Here is a 22,572-nt window from a genome sequence, read left to right on the forward strand (position 1 = left end):
CTGCAGAAGTCATTTAACTCTAGTGATAAGAGTTTGATTAATTCTAAGAATACTGACTAGGTGTGTGGTGCTGACTAACAGTGTGTCCAAATCCCGTATGGGTGTCGGTCTCGCTGTGGCTTGGTGGTTAAGGGCAGGGACTCTGGAGTTTGGCAGACTTGGGTTTAAAGAGGTTTTTTAACACTTGTTGGGTGACTTAGAGCCTGTTAATCTTTCTAATTCATAAACGTGTGTGAGTGTGTGTGTGTATGAGAGGATATAATAGAAATTACCTCATCTATTTGTTCTGTAGGTTAATGAGATATACATATATATATGATGCATGGTGTCTGACAAGTATAGGAAAGTGCTGTATACATGATTGTGATTATTATATTTATTGGTTAAAAGTCACACTGGATAGCTAAGATGGACAAAAAATGTGGAACTTCGCAAAGATCACAAAAACCAGAAGGAGGCATACTTTGCCTGTGTGGAGTGAGTCTGAACCTCAGGTTAATTACCTTGTTGTTGTGTTTTAGGGTTTGTGTTGATTGCATTGGTTTGGTAGCTTCGCTTTTGAATAAGCTCCTAAAATATGGTTTTGTCCGATGTTTTTATTTGCTTCAGAAATTGGTGCAGGTGCAGAAAACAGGAAGCAAAACTTTAGGCAGCCCGAGGGAGCCCCATTCAAATCGTGCCAGGCAGGTATAATATACAAGTGTTATCACCTTACTGATAATCTGGCATGCTGTGGGTATTCCACGTGCCATGTGGATTACAGAGAATGAAATCATACGGCAGCTTGGCACCAACTTGCCCGGCTCCTTAGGAAGGGTGAGAGAGAGTAAAGCCTTATTCTCATTCTCGGAGGCGATGTTCAGCCCCGCTCCACTGGTCCAGAGACACAAGTTTGCAGTTGCCGCTCTGTCCTTCGGCACTTAACATTATCTCTGAGGCTACACCTCTTGAGAGCAAGCAGGGTGTCTTTCATAAATGAACTGGCCCCATGTCTCTGGAGTTAAAAAGCCCACTCCGGGTTTGAGAGTATGTTACACATTGCTCTCTATTCTGACATGGAGAAAAATTCGAAAGTTGAAGACCCATGGCTAGAATACCAAGCTTTCCAAATATTTTTTAAGTGTTCAGATAGCCCAATGGTTGTTTCTAAAGAAAGAGTTTCTTTAGAAAGTTTTCTAAGGAAAAGTTGTTTCCAAATTCAGGCGTTAAGGCTTAATTTGATTCTTTGTCCTGGAGAGTTTAGACAGAGACCATGGCTGCCATGCCTGTGTGCAAGGAAAGCACTCTTTTTTTGTCTTTGGCCAAATGCTCATCTTCACAGGTAACGAGCCCTTGGATGTGCATGAAATTGAATGCGATTTGCCCAGAATGGCCCACTGTTCTGGAGGAGCCGCATCACAAATATTTCTTTATTGAACCCAGAAGCGGGTCACCATGTACTCTCTTAAGATATCCATCCACTTCCTGTCTTTGGTAAGAGGGCATCTCAGATAATTTCTCTAGTCCCGTGAAACAGCCAGAACATTTAGAACTCTCCCCCATCCTCCACTTGGCCACACTTTGTTTCTTCTTATTTAACTTGATTCTTTATAGCCACTCTATGAAACCACAGACACACACACGCACACACACACACACACACACACACACACATCCCCCTCTAATTTGTCCCTACTTGACACAGCCAGCCTGTCTGCCTCACTCTGGTCACATCCCATATTTTTCAGAAAAAGGTATCTGCCAGAAGCACAAATTTTCTCTTCTCTTTGTTCCTAAAGAAATGGAAGGGGCTGGGGCAGGGAGACTATTTGGCTGGGCAGGAATACCAAATAAAAGGAGAATTAAAGATATCTCCTGTGTATCATATCTGTGAAGCCCTAAGTCATTGTTTAGCTTCCTGCTGAGGAAGACCCAACTCCACCAACAGGAAGACCAAATTATTTCATTACTGACAAGATGGGTCTCTAAACCAGGCAGAACAAGGTTGGTCTCAGTGTGGTCTCTTAGGGTTTCGTGATTTGGGGTGGGTTTCTTACCTTCAGTTTGCACTACTGTAAAATGGTTCGGTGGTGATGTTGTGATGATAATTCACATCACATCAATGTCCAACACATCCTGAACCTTCAATAAAGATAGATAGTACTAGCCCCTACTCTTCTAATGCTTGGAGGCAGCAGTTTGATTATGCCCAGTTGAGATTCTAACTCAGCATCAGTCTGGTTCATATCCCCAGCCTTGGCACTTACAAACCATGTGACCTTGGACAAGTTAGTAAACATTTCCACGGTTCAGTATTGTTACACACAGATGGTGTGAGAGCATCTACCGCCTAAGGCTGGTGTTGACAATTAGGTAAGTTAATGCGTATAATTCACTTGGAACAGGCAGGAGTCTAGAAGATGGGGAGTCCTCAATAAATCATAGTAGCGACTGTGGTTGTCTTGTTATGCCTGTAATGATTATTATTACTCCTCCTTCCAGAGAGAAACAACCATTGAGAGGACTCATCTAGAACTCTTACAAATTCTTCCATCTCTTGACAGCCTGGAGGCAGCCACCCAAAACAGACTTGGTTGAACAGTCTTGGTTTAAAACCCAAACTCCTATCATCAGTCCTGAAAATTTGGCCCCTTTTCCTTTTCACCTCAGATGGAGACACATGGAAATAGTTTGTAGCAGTTGGGTATCAGGCATTGGTTTTGCCAGTGGAGGATGAAAAAACACTCCTTGCTATAATTTTTTTGCATTTTCATTCTTTCTGTCTCCACCCTCCAGGAGAAAGAAAAAGTGAAACTGATGTGGGAATACATCTTTGTGATTTCCTAAGTTAGCAGGGTAGTGAATGAAAATAGTTTACGAGGCACATACCGGTGCTTGATAATGATGACTTAAATGGAATAGAATTTGACTTGCATTGTGTGTGTCTGGGACCATGTGTCAGGGGCTAGGCAGCAATTGCCAAAGCATGCAAAATGCTTAGTATGTGCAGGTACATTTGTAATGCTTTTATATAAACTCAGTCTATTCTGATAATCACTTTCCCAGGAGGTAAATGAGAAACTCCCGTGTTTAATCCCATGTAATAAATGAGAAACTTGAGTAACAGAGAGATTGAGAGCTTGTAATAAATGAGAAACTTGAGTTACAGAGAGATTGAGAGCTTGCTCAGAGTCAGATAGCTAAATCTTTCCTATTTCACCTAAAATTCTATAGCAAGTCATAGTGGCAAGGACCTTTGGCTACCATCTGGTTAAGCTGACTTTTTTTGGTAACAGGTTTATTGAGATATAATTCATAAATTCACCAATTTACAGTGTACTGGCTTGTGGTTTTTAGTATAGTCGCACAATTATGTAACCATTACCACAATCAATTTTTCACCTCCTGCAAAAGAAATCCCATACCCTTTAGCATTCACACGCCTTCCCCCCATTTCCTCCTCACCCCTTCAGCATGGGCAACAACTAATCTATTTTTTATCTGTATAGATTTAGCTGTTCTGGATATTTCATATAGATGAAATTATACAATATGTGATCTTTTTTATCTGACTTCTTTCACTCAGCATATTTCTCAAGATTTATCTACGTTGTAGTGTATTCAGTAAGTTGGTCTTTTTCATGACAGAATAATATTCTCCCATGTAGGTATACCATTCATCTGTTGATGAGCACTTGTTTCACTTTTGGCTTTTGTGATTTAAGGGTACTATGACCACTCATAAACAAGTTTTTGTGTTGACATATATTTGTAATTCGCTTGGGGATATACTTAGGTGTGAAATTCCTGCATTCTATGTTACCTTTATTTGCTTAACTTTTTGGAGAACTGCCAGACTGTTTTTAAAAGCCGCTATGCTACTTTACATTCCCATTGGCAATGTATGGGGCATTCATTTTCTTCACATTCTCCCCAACATTTAAAAAAAAAATCTTTGTGACTAACCATCTTGTTTTTGAACATAGGACTAAGGCTGGGTGGATTTAATGACTTACTTCAGCTACCATACCTGGTAGTACATATGGGCCAGGTTCTTTTCTAGGTATGAAAGATAAAGGATAGAAAACCTGGTCCTTATTGCAGAAGCTCACTATATATGGGAAAGTCAGACTCATAGTCACAGGGCGTGGTGATGGTGACTATTTGGTGATAAAGTATCATGGGGGGATTTGGAGCACCTTATCTTAGACTTTAAGAAACAGGGGATTATTTAGTGACTTACAGAAATGAAAAATCTGGTGGTGGTAAGCTTTAGGTAAGAATGGATCCAGGTGCTGAAACAGTGTTGTCTCTCTTGCCCTTGATCTCGCACTGACTTCTTCATTCTTATCCATCTCATTTCTCTTTTGGGAAAGATGTCTAATTAGTAGACCTAGGCTTATAGTCTACCATGTAACCATCTCCAACAAAAGAGGAGTTTTTGTTTCTCCGTAATTCTAGCAAGATGCTTACACAGGTTCCTAATTGGCCCAGTATGTTAATGTAACAGCCTTCCAATCAGTTAGACCCAGTGTTCTGACTAGCTATATTTGCTTCATTGCCTTACCTGTGCCTTCAAGTGGGGAGGGGGTCACTCACACTTAGACCATGGGACCTGAAAGTGGGTAAGGTGTAATTTCCAAAGGGAAAACCAAGGTTCTGTTTATAGGAGAATAAGAAATGATGTTTGCTTGGTAAAAAAAAAAAGCAGTTGTCCATTCTACCAGTTAGGAAGTATTCATTCACACATGACAGAAATCCTTAGTCCTTCTGGCTGAAGTAGTAAGGGGAAGCATTAACTCATTTCACTGGAAGTTCAGAGGTAGGGTAGCCTTTAGGCCTAGGTGAATCCAATGATGTAATTTTCAGTGATTACCTCTTATTATCTTGGAGGCAAAGTGGCTGTAGCAAGTCCTGACTGCCATAATACCCAGAGGAAGAGAGAGTCTGTCTGGTCTAGGAGCCATCTTTTATGAGTGAGAAACTGCCTTCTCAGCCACCTCCCAGCAAACTTCCTTACTGCTGTCTTTGCTGAAATTGCCCATTCCCATAACCAGACAGATGTCATCCCTTGCTTGGCTTTAACCTGGGCTTTTAAACCAGTCGTGATCATCTTTCACATCCACCTCTGGGGGTAGAGATGGGGCCAGCTTTCCCTGAGGCTCATGGGTCTTATGGAAGAAGGGTGCATGTCTACATCAGATGAAGACCCCCTTCAGGAGGAAGATGGGAATGGAGAGTGGAAATCTAGTTGGCAACGTCAAGCCTGCTTGCCTGAAAGAATATAGGTTCCTAAGGAGATCCTGTGGGTGTGGAAAGCAGACGTTTCAAACTAAAGGAGTAGCATAGGCAATGCCATTCTTTCCTAACTTCATATACAAAATTAAAGGTATCTTGGCTACCTATACCTTTTATCGTATGAATACAAAACTTGAAGAGTGGAAAGTGAGAAGCATGATTGGCACACAACCTTGTCACCCTCTTCTCTTCCGTGAGGATGGGACAGGCAGTTGGATATGAAGGGACAGCCTCACGGCTTTCTCCCTATTGTTGGTTTCACAGCAGAATAAACTAATAAGCAGGAGGATTTCTTCTTTCTTTTTTCCCTCGGCTTTTGGTTCACAGCTTTTTTTTCATGGCTTTGAGAACCATGAGTGTGGGGGTTGATATTTTGTGCTGTACACAATAATTTGGGGACATAATGTAATTTATCTAATAATCAGATTTTTCAAAGGGAAAGTCATAAGTTTACCGTTTGCGATCTGGAAGATAATATGCAGGCATGTCAGCTTTTAATTATTTTTTTCAGACATTTTACTAATTCCATACGATCTCTTACACTCTCTCATCTATAGAGTAAGCTAGTCATTTTCCAGTTACTTCTTCAGAAAGATACCCTTGTGATATACCCAGTTTTGAGGACTGTGATTTTCTGAAACTTCCTGGTATATCCCCCACCCATAAGAAAAGAGTTTAAATAGCCAAGATATACAAACAACGTTAAGTACCCCTCAGTGGCTGAATGGGTAAAAAAGATACGGCGTGTATGTGTGTGTGTGTGCGCACACATGTGGAATGCTACTTATCCATAAAAAGACGAAAGCTTGCATTTGTGACAGCATGGGTGGACCTTGAGCATATCATGCTACATGACGTAAGTCAGATGGAGAAAGACAAACACTATATGACTTCCCACATTTAAAAGATGTAAGAAACAAACAAAAAAAAAACAAAATAATGAGTCAAATGAAACAAAAAACAAATACGTGAATACAGAGAATAGAGTAGTGGTTACCAGAGGGGCTTCCCTGATATCTCAGTTGGTAAAGACTCCGCCTGCCATGCAGGAGACCCTGGTTCGATTCCTGGGTTGGGAAGATCCCCGGGAGAAGGGAAAGGCTACCCACTCCAGTATTCCAGCTTGGAGAATTCCATGGACTGTATAGTCCATGGGGTCACAAAGAATTGGACACGACTGAGTGACTTTCACTTTCACTACCAGAGGATAGGAAGGGAGGGGCAGGTGGGAAGATGAAATGCGTAAAGAGGATCAACTGTGTGATGATGGATGGAAACTAAATTTTTGATGGTGAACTTTCATGAGGGTATACAGAAGTAGAAATATGATTTTGTACATGTGAAACTTACATATAATGTTATAAGCCAGTGATACCTCAATAGAAAATCTCAAAAAGTACATGGGATATAAAGAAGTTATATACATATATAATTACATAAAATCACATGTAAAAATATCATTCTAGATCGACATCTAGTGATTCGTGTTTCTGAAAAACAGAAGCTTATATTAACATTTTCAGTATTTTTAAACTTAATCTTTTTTCCATTTGTGTGAATAAATACATGCAGGTGAGATTGAACAGTTTCATTTCTTGCTTATTTTCTTTTAACATATCTTGAGTGTTTTTTTGGTATCATTAAATATTCTCCAGAAGCATGACTTTTAAAGATTGCTATAATCCCATTCTATTTATAGTGCACCATAATTTACTTAACCTTTATCTTTTTGTTGGATGTTTACATTGTTTCCAGAGTTTTGGTACTATAAATAATATTGCAGTTAACATTTTAGTACATAAATTTATTTGCATCTCATTATTTCCTTTGGATACATTCTGTAATTGGGTTTACTGGGTTAAAGGATGGTGAGCATTGACATTCTCTTGGCTGTGTCACCAATTTTTTTGACATAAAAAGTTATGACAGTTTCTACTTAATAGCACCAGGGACAAAGCTGAATAAACTAACCCTCTACCCTTTTTATATTGACAGTTGGTTTTCTAGGTGAAAGATGGCATAGAATTTTGGTAATATGCTGTTCTTTCAAAACTAATAAAATGGTACTTTCTATATCTTTTCAGTTTTGACTGTCTGTAGCACTTTCGTGATTTACCTATTGCTGTTATATACTGAGTTAACAATATGATGTTTGTATTAATTTTATTGATTTATAAGATACCTTTTTACATTATGGCTTTTAATATTTTTACATATTTTTCTTTTCCTTTTAAATATTCTATATAAAGTATTTTCAGGGTAATTAATCCCATTTTGTTCTTTATCATTTCATTTATTTTTTCCAACTTTCTCTAAAACTTGGATGTTTTTCACCCAACACATTATATTTTTTTTCCTTATTATTACTTTATGGTTTCTTCCATTTCTTTCTTCTCTCTTTTCTTTTTCTCTTTTTTTAAATACTTAACTCTATTTGCCTTAGTTTAATTTCAGTATATGATGTGAGACAGGGTTTTGATTTGTTAAAAAATGAACATACAATTGCAGAATTATTTGCTGAATAATACTTACACATTACTGATTTAAAATGCTCTAGTGTATGCTAAATTTTCATCTAAAAATTTTGTTTCTATGCTTCCTATTCTGTTTGCAGATGAACAGTATTATATAGTAGTTAAGTGTTTAGAGTCTAGTTACTAGGTTCTACCAGCAATAAGGTTCATGGCCTTGGACAAGTTACTATACAGCTCTAAGCATGTCTTTCTTAACTGAAAATGGAGAGAATCATGTAAGTATCTAATGGAGATGCTCTAAGGGATAAATAGGATAATTGCATAAAGGGGGTAACCATTTATGTCAGTTTGTTAAGGGTACTCCTAATTTTATATCCATCATTCAAGAATTCTGTCTAGCTTTTAACATGTCTCAAATTTTTCATTTTTTAATAAAGCATAATTATAAGTAGACCTTTACTCCATAGGCTTTTTCTTCCTGTGCATGGTCTTACCTTGTAGTGTGTGAGATGCCTGTGCAGTGACCTCTGAAAGATGAACAGCGATACTCCCTCTTCTTTTCTCTTAACCCTTTCTGTGTACACCGTGACATTAACATCTCTGCTTCAAGGAATGTGTGCTCTGGGATGAGTGGCTCGGGACCTGTAACTCCATCTGGTTGGGTTCAGGGGAAACAGGAAGTTTCAGATTAGTTTACGTGAAATATATGGAAAACAGTCTGAGGAGTTACATTGAAGACTATATGGAAGTAGTCTGTTCCTGTTTGCAACAGTAATTTTTATGGGTTTTTCATTTATTAAATGGCATAAATCTACAGCTATTTATTTTAATGGTTGTCAAATTTAAAAAAAATTTTTTGGTAATAAGCATTATTAGCAACAAAGAGAGTTACAAAAACTAGAACTTATTTAATGAAATCATTTTTTATTTTCTATTTTCAACAAAGTTGACCATGAGCATTTACTTCCATAAAATGCTGTTGATATTTATCATCCATTGAGTGTCATAGTAGAATCATTGAACTTAGAAATATCAGGAGATCTGGTTTTTTGCTTGAAAAAAACTGCACATTTTTCGAAGGTAGTACTTGAGTAGACTGTGGCCTCAGACAGTTGCAGAACATGCATTTATACTTAACAGTGTGAAGCATGACTTTTCATTTAGATCAAATGACTCCTTCTACATTAATTTCACTCATGTTGGAGTCCAGATTTTTTTTAGCATGTCCAAAAAGTGAATTTATATTTGTTAATGTGGTAGGTAGTATGTGCATAAATACTTAGTAAATAAGAGCAGTCTTAGGTCAGTGTCATTGTATGCTTCAAATAGAAAATCAAGGTGATTTTCACAGTGACTAGATTTTTTTGTCCAATTTATGGCATCAAAGTCAGGCTCTTGAAATTTCATTCTGCTGAAGGTAAAAACCTCTAACATTATTATGGATGCTATTATATATTCTGTTAAGGAGTTTAACATTGAAGGTAAAATGATTTTTTTTCGTGGCGATGATTTATCAATTTTTGTGAAGAACATATGGTTGTAAAACTATTTTTACTAGATAAGCCAGTGGAACAGATACATGCTTGAAGGTGATTGTGCTGAACCTGTATCATGTTCAATTTTAAATACATGTCATTTGAATAGAAGCTATAGATAGCAGCATTCAGAAATACACACACACACACACACACACACACACACAGTCAAATAAAAACATTGTCTAGTTGAGGGTAATACTGGATACAAATACTTTAGTTGTCAGTTAGATTTAAGAATTTTTTAAATTTTGAAAAGCTATTTTGTATGTCAGTATAAGTGTTCCAAGATGGTATTAAACTTCCATAAATGAGTATTGTAACTTTTGGTTGTATTTTATTTAAAATCACTTGGATATGTTAATAACTCAAAAGGTGGATAGTATACACACACACACACAACTTTTTAGGAAATTTTAGCAAATTACAGTTGTTGGTGAAAAATATTGCAGATGAAACATTATAATTCTTTCCCTACAAATGCAAGGGAATAACTGAAAAAATTAGATAATGAGAACTCAAAAAGTAAACATGTTTTAATTTTAAAATTCTGTAACTTTGTAATATTGCACCAGTGGGAAATGGTGCTTCTACTTTAAATTAGATAATGTAAATTTTATACAGAAAGTAAATGAAATTTGTAAGGCTTGTAATTTTACAGTATATTGTTGCTCACACATTCCAGGAGTCATAAACCAAATTTATTTATTTAATGAGGTTTTTTTTTGTAAAAATATTTGTCAAAGGAAAGTGCTCAGAATGGAACTAATATAATGTACTTGTAAGATATGTGGGCTAAAATATTTCCACATTGCAATACAAAATCCTAATATTGAGAATATCCTCCATTTAATGGAATTTGCTGTAGCTAAGGACAGAGGAGCCTGGTGGTCTATAGTCCATGGGGTCAAGAAAGAATTGGACACAATGACTATACAACATCAACAACAGGTACGTTAGTGCCTGTAGAGAGTATATTTTCTCAGTTAGTGTTCTGGACCAGAGATACTGACATTTGAAAGATCAGAAATTCATATTTATCGGTCATAAAATACAGCTTTGAGGGCAATTGCAGGCCATATTATGAAAGAAGTGAAAAATATTAGAACCAGCAGGCTTCCCAGGTGGCTCCGTGGTAAAGAATCCACCTGCTCCTGCAGGAGACACAAGAGACATGGGTTTGATCCCTGGGTCGGGAAAGTCCCTTGGAATGAGAAATGGCAACTCAACGCCAGTATTCTTGCCTGGGAAATCCTATGGACAGAGGAGCCTGGCAGGCTACAGCGCATGTCATCACAGAGTTGAAAATGACTGAGCATCCTTGAGTTAGGACCAGCATTTTTCCTAATTTATTGGTGATGTGGTAAAAGAGTTAAAAACAAGAAGCTGATGAAGATGCAGGAATATCTATTAAGAAAATTATTCTGCTTATGTTGTTGTTAATGTTAATTATAAATGAATCAATTTGAATGATAAATTAGTTATTCTAAATATAAAACACTTGGCATATAGTGGCTATTATTATAACTGTTGTCAATATTACTATATTTTTATTGATTTTTCTTTTCTATTTCTTTCTTGATCCCATGCTGTTTTGTTTTTTAATGTGCACAACCGAAAGGTTGAGTTGTGTCGTTTTAGTTGCTAAGTCATGTGCAACTCTTTTGCCACCCCATGGACTGTTCCCAGCAGGCTGTCTGTCCATGGGTTAATACAAGGGTTGAGAGTTATTTGGTGGGAATGTTTAGTTACCCCCCTCCTCAAGTTTGGGAGGCAGCATCTCAAGTAACCCTGAGAGGACTGCTCCCCCATGTTTTTTCAATTATATGGGTTTATGTTTAGTATTAAATGTTTCATAATCCTAGTTACACTTTAAAGTTTTATTTTTGCTTTTTTGTTTTTTTATAAACTATCTTCTGAAATTTTTAGCAATAATTTTCTTATATATTTTGATTGAAATTCAGAATAAGTTGTCTCAAAAAAATTAACATCTTTTCTGTCCATGTAGAAAAATAGTTTTTTTTAATTTAATTATCTTTTTATCCAAGTATTCCTTTTTGTTTCTTAGGAAAGTTTTGCGGCTACATATCTGTACCTGGAAAGGTAGAACATAGTTTTTCATATAATATTACTGATTATTGTTGGTATATAAATAGTTCTGTGTTTATATTGGACTCTCATTACAGTTTATGTTTTTATTGTTATATTTCAAAAAACGGAACATTAAACAATTCATAGATAACAGTGTTACTTTCTTTTTCAATATTTGTTTTTCCTGCTTTTTTACACTAGTTTTGTTGTACAGAACAGTGATCAATAATAGTGGTGGTAATAGTTGGTCTTATGATTCTCTTTTGGGCTAGACTTAACTCTCTCCAGGGCAGGACTTTGTCTTATTTCTCTATCAGCATGGCTTCTTTACAGAGAGATAGGTATTCAGTAAAGGATGAATATATGCATTGTAGAATACTGTTTCTGAGTTAGAATAAAATAAAGATACTAAATGCTAAGTATTTAAACGCTTCTGAGATGGAATGGTTTAGAGGTGATGCATTTGAAAGGATTAAATAATATGGAAAATAATAATATCCCCCTTTAGGGGATGTGCATTAATAGTATATTCTATCCTTTGAATTCTTACCATCTGAATTGTACTAGAAACCATGTCATTAATGGTAGAGATCAAAAGATTTAAAGGTTTTATGTCAGAGGTAGTTTCATTGCATCACAGTTTATAATCAGCTACACATATGTAGGAATGATTCCTTCTCTATTTTTGCGTATTCCCACTGCAAAAAAAATCAAAGATAATTATAATTGATTTTTGAATGAAACAACTAACTAAAGATAGAATATTTGTTTCTTTTGTCAGGAATATATATGTTGAATCTAAACTATAACTTGAGGATCCTGGAAATATTATGCATATGAATTGTGACTGTAGTCTTTTTGTTCAGGTCACTGCCATGGTTATTACTTTGGTTTCTATTCAGCTTCTGAAGTTTTCTTTTGACCAGGAAAACATCACTCACCAAAGAGGAAAATAATTCTTTATGTCCTACCCTTGAATTTGAGTAATCCCAGTAGTATTTTGGGGGAAAGATAGTTATACGTTGTTGTATTCAGAATCAACAAATAAAAATATACTATAATTTATGTCATTTTGTTTTATAGCACACTTTACTCTTATAAATGACTTGATGTTTTATAGAATGTTGTTATGGATAGAGCCTGATGGTTTTATGCTGTAGCAGTTGTTTCCTTTGGAAAAATTTATATTTACTCCTTTGAGAGTTTTAAGCTAGAACACGTATGCCAAACTCAACACTGAAACTATCCATTTCAGGCATTATTCTTCTCAGAATCTCATTCTGAAGTGCATAAATATTAGAGAAAACAGCTTTCTCAATGTTTGTTGGTAATATTTTTGAAGTGAGCATGAGTTTTTGTGTCTTTAGTTCTATGATTTGTCTCTTGAGAAAAATCCAAGGATCTAAAGTCTGAGCGGAAACCCATCAACAGTGGCAGCTCATGTTGTCTCTTGAGGAGCTGCAGGGAGAGCTCGTTCGCATGAAGGGGTGTGTGGAGCCTGTAGTGGCGAAGCAGGCCTGCTGCTTCTATCTCAGCTGCATGCTGAGGGATCATAACTGTGCAGTGGGTACGGAAAGCTCGAAAAATGCACTTCTCTACCCAGTCTTCAAATGGATAAGTGGACCTGGGACTAATCTTTGTAATTCAAACCTAAAATCCAATATGGAGACTAATAAAAATGGACCCTATCTACCCATCTGTGGGATACTTGTAGATTTATAGAAGCAGAGTCTATTTTCCTTTCTTTGTAATAGTTTTCTTGTTTTCATAAATTAAAGTTGCCTGAACCCTTAGGTACATGCTTCTGTGGAGTTAATCTTTTTTTGCTTTTTATTCACCAAATATTAATTTATTTAAAAAGTACACGTTAAAAACACCAGATAGAACTTCTGTGCCTGCCATTATTCCAGTTGTTTTATAAGTATTAGTTCAGGTAATTTACTTACCTATCTACCAGGACTTAGTGAGGTAAGTGCTGCTGATATCCTCACTTCACAGAGTGGAAACTGAGATACAGAGAGGTGATGTAACCTTAGGTCAAGGTCCAGCAGCTTGTAAGTGGAGTGGAAGGATTCAAACCCAGGTGGTCTTGTTCAAGGGTTTTTGCTCTTAACCAGCTTGTGTGATACATAATAATTTTACTTTGGGAGGCATAGGGGATTGGGGGTAAGTAATGAGGATTAGAGAGAGCTAAGGCTGTGCAACCCCCCTCCCCACTTTGTGGCACTAGGGATGTGAATATTTATGAGAATAAACTATGTTAAGAGTTGGCAGAGAGAGGGGGAGGGAGGGACGCTTTTGATTTATTTATGCTCTGTTGTTTGAAACGGTGTTATAAAATGAACTTCCATGAGGAAGTATATTACATCGGTAATATAGTTTTTAAATAAAAGTTGTCTTTGAAAAATATTTGTACTTTTAGCAGTTACACATGTCCTGTGGACATGGAGACATTTATCTTCAAAAATTTATTTTGTTGAAGTATAGTTGATTTACAATGTTGTGTCAATTCCTGCTATTTGGGAAATGATTCAGTGATATATATATGTATATACATATACATAATATACATATATGTACGTACATTTTCATATTTTTTCATTATATTTTATCACAGGATATTGAATAGAGTTCCCTGTGCTATAAAGTAGGACCTTGTTTATCCATTCTGTATATAATAATTTCCATTTGCTAATCCCAAACTCCCAATCCATCCTTGCCCCCACCACTCCTGAAAATCTTTTTATATGCAATTAACTTCTAACTTTTGAAAGGTGTATTCTAAATACAAAGAAGCATAAAATATTCAGAAGTTTACCAGAGAGGCTGGGGATGCAAGGGTGCAAATATGGAATTGAAGTGTTCTTAATATAATTTACCATTTCTTTCATCTTAAGGAGCTGTTAGTAAGGTTCAGTTCATCTGCAGATTAAGAGAGTCAAACCTGAGAGGCAATTTCATTCCCATTATTGTATCTCATTTGTGAAATAAAATATTCTGGATATAGATTATTAAAACATAGGTGTTTTAGTATCTAAAAAACTCATATTCAGTTAGTACAGAAGTCAGAGATGAGACAAAAGACCAGTGCTGAGGGGTTGCCATGGAAGAAACAACAGCTGGGAGAGAAGGATACTTAATTTGTCATTTTTTCCCTTATTAACTGTAAGCGGTGGAGGCTTAGCATGTTACTATGAGTTGCATTGTATCATATATAAAGTCAGTGGATAAAGCTAACTAAGTTAACATTAACCTTGGAAATCCAATACATAACCAACTTGTGGACCCTTAGCAGCTCGAAAGTCAAAAATTAACTTCTCTGGTTAATACATTTTTGAGGCAGTATAGTGCAGTACATAACTTGCTTGGGTTTGAATTCCAGCCCTGATGCTTACTAGCTGTGTGACCTTGGATAAGTTTCTTAAACATTTTGCTTTAGTTTCTAAATCTGTAAAATGGACGGTTCATCTCATTGTGTTCTTGTACTGATGAATGAGTCACTGTAATACAAATTAAACACTAGTATTAATAGTTTTACCTAGCAAGTGATTATTATTAGTACTCGCTTTATCTTTTTGTTTTGATTGACTTTTGTCTCATTTCTTATGGACCAGAAGAGGCCAAGTCTAGTTTGAGGGGAGTAGGGAATGTGGAGGCAGGAAGAAATACAAAAGAGAACTGGAGGAGAGGAGAAGCACCTTTGTTGATTTTCTATAGCCTGTTACTTTTTTGATGCTCTTGGGGAGGAAAATAATTTTATATCTTAAAAGGAAAATTTCCGATGTGTAGGGAGTGTGTGTGTATATGTGTATGTGTTAGTTTTAAACTAGAGGTGAGATCTTGCCCTCATTGCTTACCTAACCTGCACTCACATGAGCCTTTAACATAATAGGGCTAATTTTCTTTTTAAACATGCACACTTGTGGTGATCAGTGGTCTAAAATAATCTGCATGTCACTCACATTTTCCAGTGTGTGTTTACCCACGGGTGTGCCCTCCGTGCTGGAATTCAGATCTCTTCCAAACAAAGGGTAGAGCTGCACTGAGGCCCCAGCAGAAAAGGAACTTCGGGGTTGCCTCATCTTCTGTCCCTGTTCACTTTTCCAAACCACCCTTTGGCCTCTTACGAAATTGGCTATTTGTGCTGGCCCCTCACTAGGGACTGGATAAGTTGATTAGGTCAAAGAGGCCTTTTCTGATTTGAGGAGGAAACCTTAGATCTTTTCTTCCAGCTAACAAAGATGTCTGCAACAGGGTCTCAAATATGTGTTGCCAAAAGAGCTTGTAAATATGGGAGGTGATGATGACCAGCCAAGGATTGAAAAGTCCAGCAGCTGACCGTTGTCTCTCTCTGGACCTTGCTGGAATGTGCCGGAATACTTCACATGCTACTGATAAGCAGCCAACCAGGTATTGGGTTGAAGAGGGTGTTGGGTAATTGTGTCAGAAATAATAATTCTCCACAAGAACTTACTGTGTTTTAATATTTAATCCGTATTCATCTGCCTCATGCCGTTAAGAGCAGCAGCTTGCCTTTTGACCTGACAAAAGGAAGAAAATATATCTGTTGCCCCTTACTGGTGTCGCTGAGTGGTCCTTGCTGGGCCAGTTACTGGACTTCCTCTGTGGCTTTCAGAGCCATTTAAAGAAAAGGATGTTGACCTGCGTGTGTAGGAACACAGGCCCCGGAGCCTCACCCTCACCCCGCCTCAGCCATACACCTGAATAAAGCCTGAAATGTTTGTCTACCTGCCAGGCTCTTCTTTCCCCAAATAAAGAGCGTTTTCTCTGGGTTTCCACAAGCCTCCTCTCCATCCCTGAGCCCCGTGCGCTTTGAACTGGCCATTGATGGCTGCTCTGGTTCCATTCTGAAATCTTAGCAGGGTCAGAATGCAGGAGCATGGAGGTAGAAACCTAGACTGCTGGGGAGAGGAGCATTGCGTAATCCAAATGGTTGTAGCAGCTTGTAATTTTTAGTTTATGTGAAGCCGAGATATATTCAACTCCCCTTGAACCTTTTTGCCTTTGATAAGAGTTTATTTCCTCACACTGACAGTGAAAACCAGTTGGGTTGGAATTCAGCCACGAGTATTTATTTCTACATTTTGCGAACTGTTTTGTCTTCCTGGCGAGAGATTTCCTTCCTCCCCCCTCCTCTCCTTCTGTCTCTCCCAAGACAGAGCCATGCTCTCTATCTCTTTCTGTCTGTGTCTCTCTGCATCTTTCCATGACTTCCTTTTTTTCTTCTTCCCTTTCTTCCTTCTTTCCTTGAGTTGCTAATGAAGATGGATCCTGAAGTTTTGGAATCAGCTGAAGCGTAAGGGGGGAGCACCCTGCTGGCCCCTGTGGTACCTGAGTCCCCGTGTCTGTCTGCTGAAGAGCGGGCCGCGTGGGCCGAGAGCCTGGGCTCTCCCCGCTGCTGCCCAGGAGCCTCTTCGCGGTAAGCAGAGGAGCCTGTCTGCCCTGTGAGAGACCGAGTGGCCTTGGCCCTGGCGCCTTCGTTCCGTGAGGCTTTGGGGGTGCACTTCACTGCCTTGAGGTTTCTCAGCAATAGCAGGTGGATGTCAGGTAACTTACACCTCGGCTGGAAGGGTAGCTTTCCTTTTTCTGGATGGACTCAATGTTGAGGGCTTATATCATCAAAGTGGTGTGTGTGTGTGTGTGTGTGTGTGTGTGTGTGTGTTTTCTGGGACTCAAAATTGAGGGCTTATATCATGAAGTGGGGTGTGTGTGTGTATGTTTTCTGGATAGACTCAATGTTGAGAGCTTATATCATGGAAGTGGGGTGGTTGTGTGAGCGAGATGTGGCAGAAGGAAGGCTCACTGTCCAACTTCAAAAGTCTCTTTAAAGAGACCTTGTGAAGGACCACATGGAATTTATAACTGGATCGCAAAATTAGTACCATTAAGGACCTGAAAATAGCTCTTCAGGTTTGTAGGTCACACCTTTCTAAGCTGAGTTAATGAGCAAGTCTTTATTCTTTACAAGATTAACCAGGTGTATTTGGCTAATGTTAACTTTAGTTTTGGCGGCCGAGTCCTCTTGCTAATGAGGCCGAAGTGGGAATTCCTGTGTCTCGTGGACCAGTTACCTTCACTCTCTCTCCTGGCCACTGACTGCTAACTCTCGCCAGCTGGCTTGTGCGTTGTGAGCGGCTGCACTTGGATGTCTGAGGGGGGGAAGTTGTTGGGCAAGGTCCCTTGTGGATTAGCACCAGTCCATAACTGCTCCTGGGGAAACGCTCACACACAGCAGGCCACCGCCCAGAGGTCAGTTCCATTGTCTCCACTTCTCAAAGACAATAGAGTTGATTAGGGTTAACTGGAAAGTGCTGATCTTCCTGGGATTTTGGACTTTTGCCAGGACATATGCACCCTTTAAAGCGTTTTGGGAAAACTGTGCCATGATTCATTGGTAGAAGAGCTTAGGAGAAGTAGAAAAGTGAAAATCAACAAAAAGAGAATGGTTAGAGTTAAATATGCTGCATTGACAGTGGGCTTGTCAGCAGCTTAAAAATAAGTTTCCTGGGCATGCACTATTTTACAAAATCTTACCTTGTACCAAACCACGGTTGTATTGTAAGTTCTTTAGATTTTTAACTCTTGATTCCTCCCTATTGCCAGAATGATGTGCTGGGTAAGTTAACTTTGTATTATATTTAATTTATTAAGAAATTGCATATTAAATAGAAATCTTCCTGTTACTGGAAACATTTTGGATTTTAAATAAACGCCGAGGAATATATAATGTTTTGGAAGATAAATATTTGTTTAAGGCAGTTCAGTCCTTCAACATGTGTATTTTTAAAAACAAACAAAAACCCCAGCAATATTTACCCTAAGTGTAATTTGCAGAGAAAAATGAGAGTAATTTTGAAATCCTGTAGAACTTGGATTCATTTATTTTCATAGGAAGGATTCACATTTTGTAATGATGAATATGCAATGAAGAGCTGTTAGGAAAACCATTATTTGGCCTAGATCTAGGGAATTCTAACCCTGTCCTTGTTACACATCAGTACTTTCTAAGAAAATTAGGTCCAGAGAGATGGGGACCTGCCCAAGGTCACACAGCTAGAAAGTGACAGAGCTTTGGTGAAAGCCAGTTCTCCCAACTTTCATGTCAGTGATATCTCCATGACTGTTTGCTGATTTTGACTGGGGCAAGGAGATGTGTCTCTTCCTGTGTGTACTTGTGCATGTGTGTGAATAAAATGACTAATTTGCTTCTTTTTAGCAAACTGATTATAAGCTCAGTGACTTGGAAATAATCATTTTCTTTCTCATCCTTTCAAGGAGCAAATTCAGCCTATGGCTTTGTAGTCCTAACATCTTTGGTATCTTTAGATATATGAGTGACTTAGTCTTTGCTTTGTAAGGTGTTTAGAGCAAGTAAGGATACAACAGTAAGCTGAATCTGGGAGGAAAAAACTATTACCTTTCTTGTCTATCGTCATTCCCTTGAAAATAACTATGACTCAAGTTTCACTTAAACATGTGGTGACTTACAAATGTTGTGGTTTATAAAATACGTAACAACTTAGTCCTGCCTTTTTCTCTCCCCCGCCTTGGTGATCATATTCTGCCTGTTTTAATGTACAAACAGCCAACTGTGTTATTTTCAGAAGGACCACCCCACTTATAAAATCAAGTGGTCTTTAATTTGTTTGGGGCTTTGAAAGATTGTTTAGCCTTTTCCTTTCAAATGCAGGAGTAAGGAAAGCTTCGGGTTTGGATTTTGTAAACATGTATTTTTGCCATTAACATCAGGGCAAAGGCTTTCCTTTTTCTTTTTTTATTTGATTGAACAAACTGTTCACTTGCACTACTTCACTCTTTTCTTTCCTACTTTATTCTCTCTTTTGATCCAATTTTCCCTTTTGTTTCTGTTTCCTTCATTTTCTGTGTCTTTGAGGAAAATCAAGGCTGAAGTATGTGTAAGTGACCAATGCTACAGAAATTTTTTAAAGCTATAGATGTATTTTTTTATTTCTTTTAGTTATTTGTATCTTTTTCTTTTTGAAGTCTCTTAGGAAAATTAAGGCTTAACTATGTGTAAGTGACCAGTGCCATAGCTGTTAATAAAGATACAAATAATTAAAACACATGAATTTTAAAATAAAGTTTAAAAAAATGCCATAGCATTAGTCTTTTAGGCATATTTCAGTTCTAATTTTTTAAAAACACTTTAAAAAAGTAATATGTATGTGTGTGTATGTATATATGTATGTGTGACTATATATGCACACACAGTATGTAGTGAATAAGATTTCGTATCTTTATAAATACATTCAAAAGAGAACCATTTCAGACACATGGACTTTTCCTGAAGATGACATCTGTCTAAGGGGTTCTGGCATTTTCTTTGTTAGTCAGATTGGAAGCAGTTGAGTAAACCAGAAAGAAACGTGCCGCCTGACTGCTCCAGGCACAGAGTTGGGAACCTGGGCAGGTAGCGCTCAGGTTTCCTGTGAGCCTGCTCACCCACTTTGTTTTGAGGCAGAGACTAGGGGATGTGTGTCCAGACAAGACTTGCCCAGCCGCATCTGCGCCATGTAGATGTCAGTTGTCACACACACCCTCGAGTCTGCACCTCTCAAGGGCACTGTTGCACATCACAGCCTGGTTTTTGTGGCTCAGCATGGCTGGTGGCTGACCAGGGCTTGGTGTTGACCATGTTTAGGGTAACAAGGACACTTGAAGGACATAGAGATACCGTGCACCCGGAGTCACTGGTGTTCACAACCAGAGCTGGGTGCCCGTTTCGCCCTGATCCTCCTCAATCCCTTTTCAAGTGGAAATTTTGCAAGTCGACTTCTGCAAGCATGCGTAGTACGATTTGGCTGACGGCAGTTTCTGGCAAAAGAAATAACCAAATTATTATTCAGTCATGGGTTTTTAACAGCCGCAAAGCAAGTGGATGTTAACTAAATGATGCAATTTATTCCCTTCCCTCTTATTGCCAGCTTGCCTATTACAGAACGACTGCCAGTTTTCAATAAGTGGTACCCAGATGGTATTCGCATGCCGCCCACTTGGTTACAGAGCCGAAGCGGGGAATAACTCGGCAGACACTACAAGCTGTGGGTCAATTGAGGGGGAATGCCTGTTGCTTCACAGTTTTGCATATGTAAATCTGTTAATGTTATGTCAGTATTGTGCGGGCTAAACACAAGCATTGCCTTTCTCTGGGGGCCCAGCTGAACTTGGACCGCAGCCCAGTCCTACCGAGGCTCGCAGAGCGAAGCTGCAGTTTGAGGATGCTGCGCAGCCTGCCTCCCTCCACTCCAGCCTCGCCGCTCTCGCGGTATCCACCGCCCGACTTGGACGCAGGAAGTGTCTGCCATAGGCTGACTCCATAATAGGACAGGCGGGCCGGTTTTATGAGGTTGGATGCGGAGGGTGGAGGAGTGTGAGCGCGTGTCTATTTTTAGGCCAGTCTTCAAGACAGCTCCTCGGGCCCAGCCCGCGCCTGCCTGCCTCGCTCACACTCTCCTGTGTGTCTGCCACACTTCTGCTCTCCATTTCATCAACTGCAGATGTGGCACACAGCCGTCTTAGAAGAGTCATGAACTGTGTCGTCTGCGCGGCTTAACAGCCAACATCTGTTGCAGCAGGCTGAAGGGAGAGGCAGGGAAGTCATTTTCGGGAAGGCATTCAAGTGCCTCAACTTAGCCTCTTCTTTGGCCTGTGCAGACAATTATTTTACACTAATTGCATCAAGATAGCAGCTATAAAAACTAAGTTTGAAGCCCTCTCTTCCCCCACCCCCACCCCCTCATGAAAGTTGCAGCTACAAAGGGCAGTCCTTTTTTCCCCCCCTTTTTATTGTGGTTTGTGTCTTGTTCTCAAAAGCTTATTACATTGGGTGCAAACAACAACAAAAATGCTATAAAAAGGCAAGAATCGTAATATGCTTAAGAGCTAAAAAGACCTATGGTGTTGGTGTAACCTATGAAAATATTCCTGCAGGTATTGTAAAATTTATGTGCCATATGAAAAACATTAAGGGTGTTGTTTTTTCGTGGAGGAAAATGTTCATCGTTGAGCCATTTTGTAAATTATTTTAATGCTACATTTCTGCTAAAACCTCATGATTTTGATATATAAACCAGTTTAATGTTTTCTGCACAGACCCTGGCTTTTCGTAAATTTTATATATTGGAAAGCCCGTGTTTGTATTGGACCTTCTGGTTTGTTTCATATTGAAAATCCGTCTTGCGTGGCCCTGTGCCATGTGGCTTAGGAATAGTTTGACACAAGTCAAGCCTTGAATGTTGACTTTTGAGTCCTAAAAACTAGACAAGACTGTGTTAATAAATATAGAGAAGTTTGGTAGTTTTTTTTTTTTAAGGAGTTATTTGAAGACAATAATGTCACACGTCCACAGGAGGTGTTTTCTGATGTGTTGGCCTGTTCTCAACTCTCATCCACTTGTAATAGAGGCAATGTTGTGTTTTGTACCCAGGTCTTAGTTTTTTTAAATGCTCTCAGTAAATTGTGGTTAATTACACATTCCAGCATCTCTGATTCTCTTGAAAGATTTGTTTCCGTGACATTTTGCCGTATCTGCTGTGCAGCTAGAGAAGCATGCTTCCCTCCTCACATTTCAAGTCTCTAGACTTTGTTCTGAAGAGCCAGATGGAAGTATGCAGATTGTTTTTATCTTTCGTCCTTCACACTGTAACCTGATCTCCAGCATATCTAGACATCTAGCAGAAAATTTACTATGTGAAAGCAAGGAAATGATTTAGAATATGGACCAGCCAGGGGAGGAAGGGCTTATGATGCACTTTATCAAAGCAAATCTCCCCACCCACCCAACCCCTGCACCCATCTTTTTTCTCTTCTTAAGAAATGGTTTTCTGATCAAGGGTACTTTTAAGTGTGCCCAAATAAACTTCTTCCCACTTACCCTGGGCTGAGAACTGTAATTGCCCAGTGGGTTTGATAAACATGTAAATATGCATGCAATGAAAGTTCATTACCTAATGATTAAAAAGCTTAGAAGAAGCGTGAATTGGTAGAATGATAGACTGGGCAATGGCCTTGCAGATGAGGCAGGGCAGTTTACTAAGACAAAGGACATTTCCAGAGTTACATATCTGGTCTGAGACACATCCAGGACTCAAACCCAGCATTCCCCCAATGGCCGCAGGAAAAAGCATAATCTCAGGCTTCATAATATGTGTGGT

General features: G+C 38.6%; 1 protein-coding gene across 12 annotated transcripts in view; it reads left to right on the forward strand.

The window, feature by feature from the left end:
* The window catches only part of FOXP1 (forkhead box P1), a 615,660-nt gene that overhangs the window by 16,097 nt on the left and 576,991 nt on the right, over nucleotides 1–22,572 (forward strand). For 5 of the 12 annotated variants that reach the window (XM_070455669.1, XM_070455672.1, XM_070455671.1 and 2 more), the window contains exon 1: nucleotides 15,604–15,787. The exons of 1 other annotated variant lie outside the window; for it this stretch is intronic. The gene's annotated coding sequence lies outside the window, so the exon portion shown is untranslated. Of the gene's footprint in view, nucleotides 1–15,595; nucleotides 15,788–22,572 lie in introns of those variants that run through there. 6 more of the 12 variants (XM_070455678.1, XM_070455677.1, XM_070455676.1 and 3 more) reach the window with 4 other exon arrangements.

This window comes from Odocoileus virginianus, chromosome 26 (assembly GCF_023699985.2).
Source record: "Odocoileus virginianus isolate 20LAN1187 ecotype Illinois chromosome 26, Ovbor_1.2, whole genome shotgun sequence".
NCBI classification, from domain to species: domain Eukaryota; kingdom Metazoa; phylum Chordata; class Mammalia; order Artiodactyla; family Cervidae; genus Odocoileus; species Odocoileus virginianus.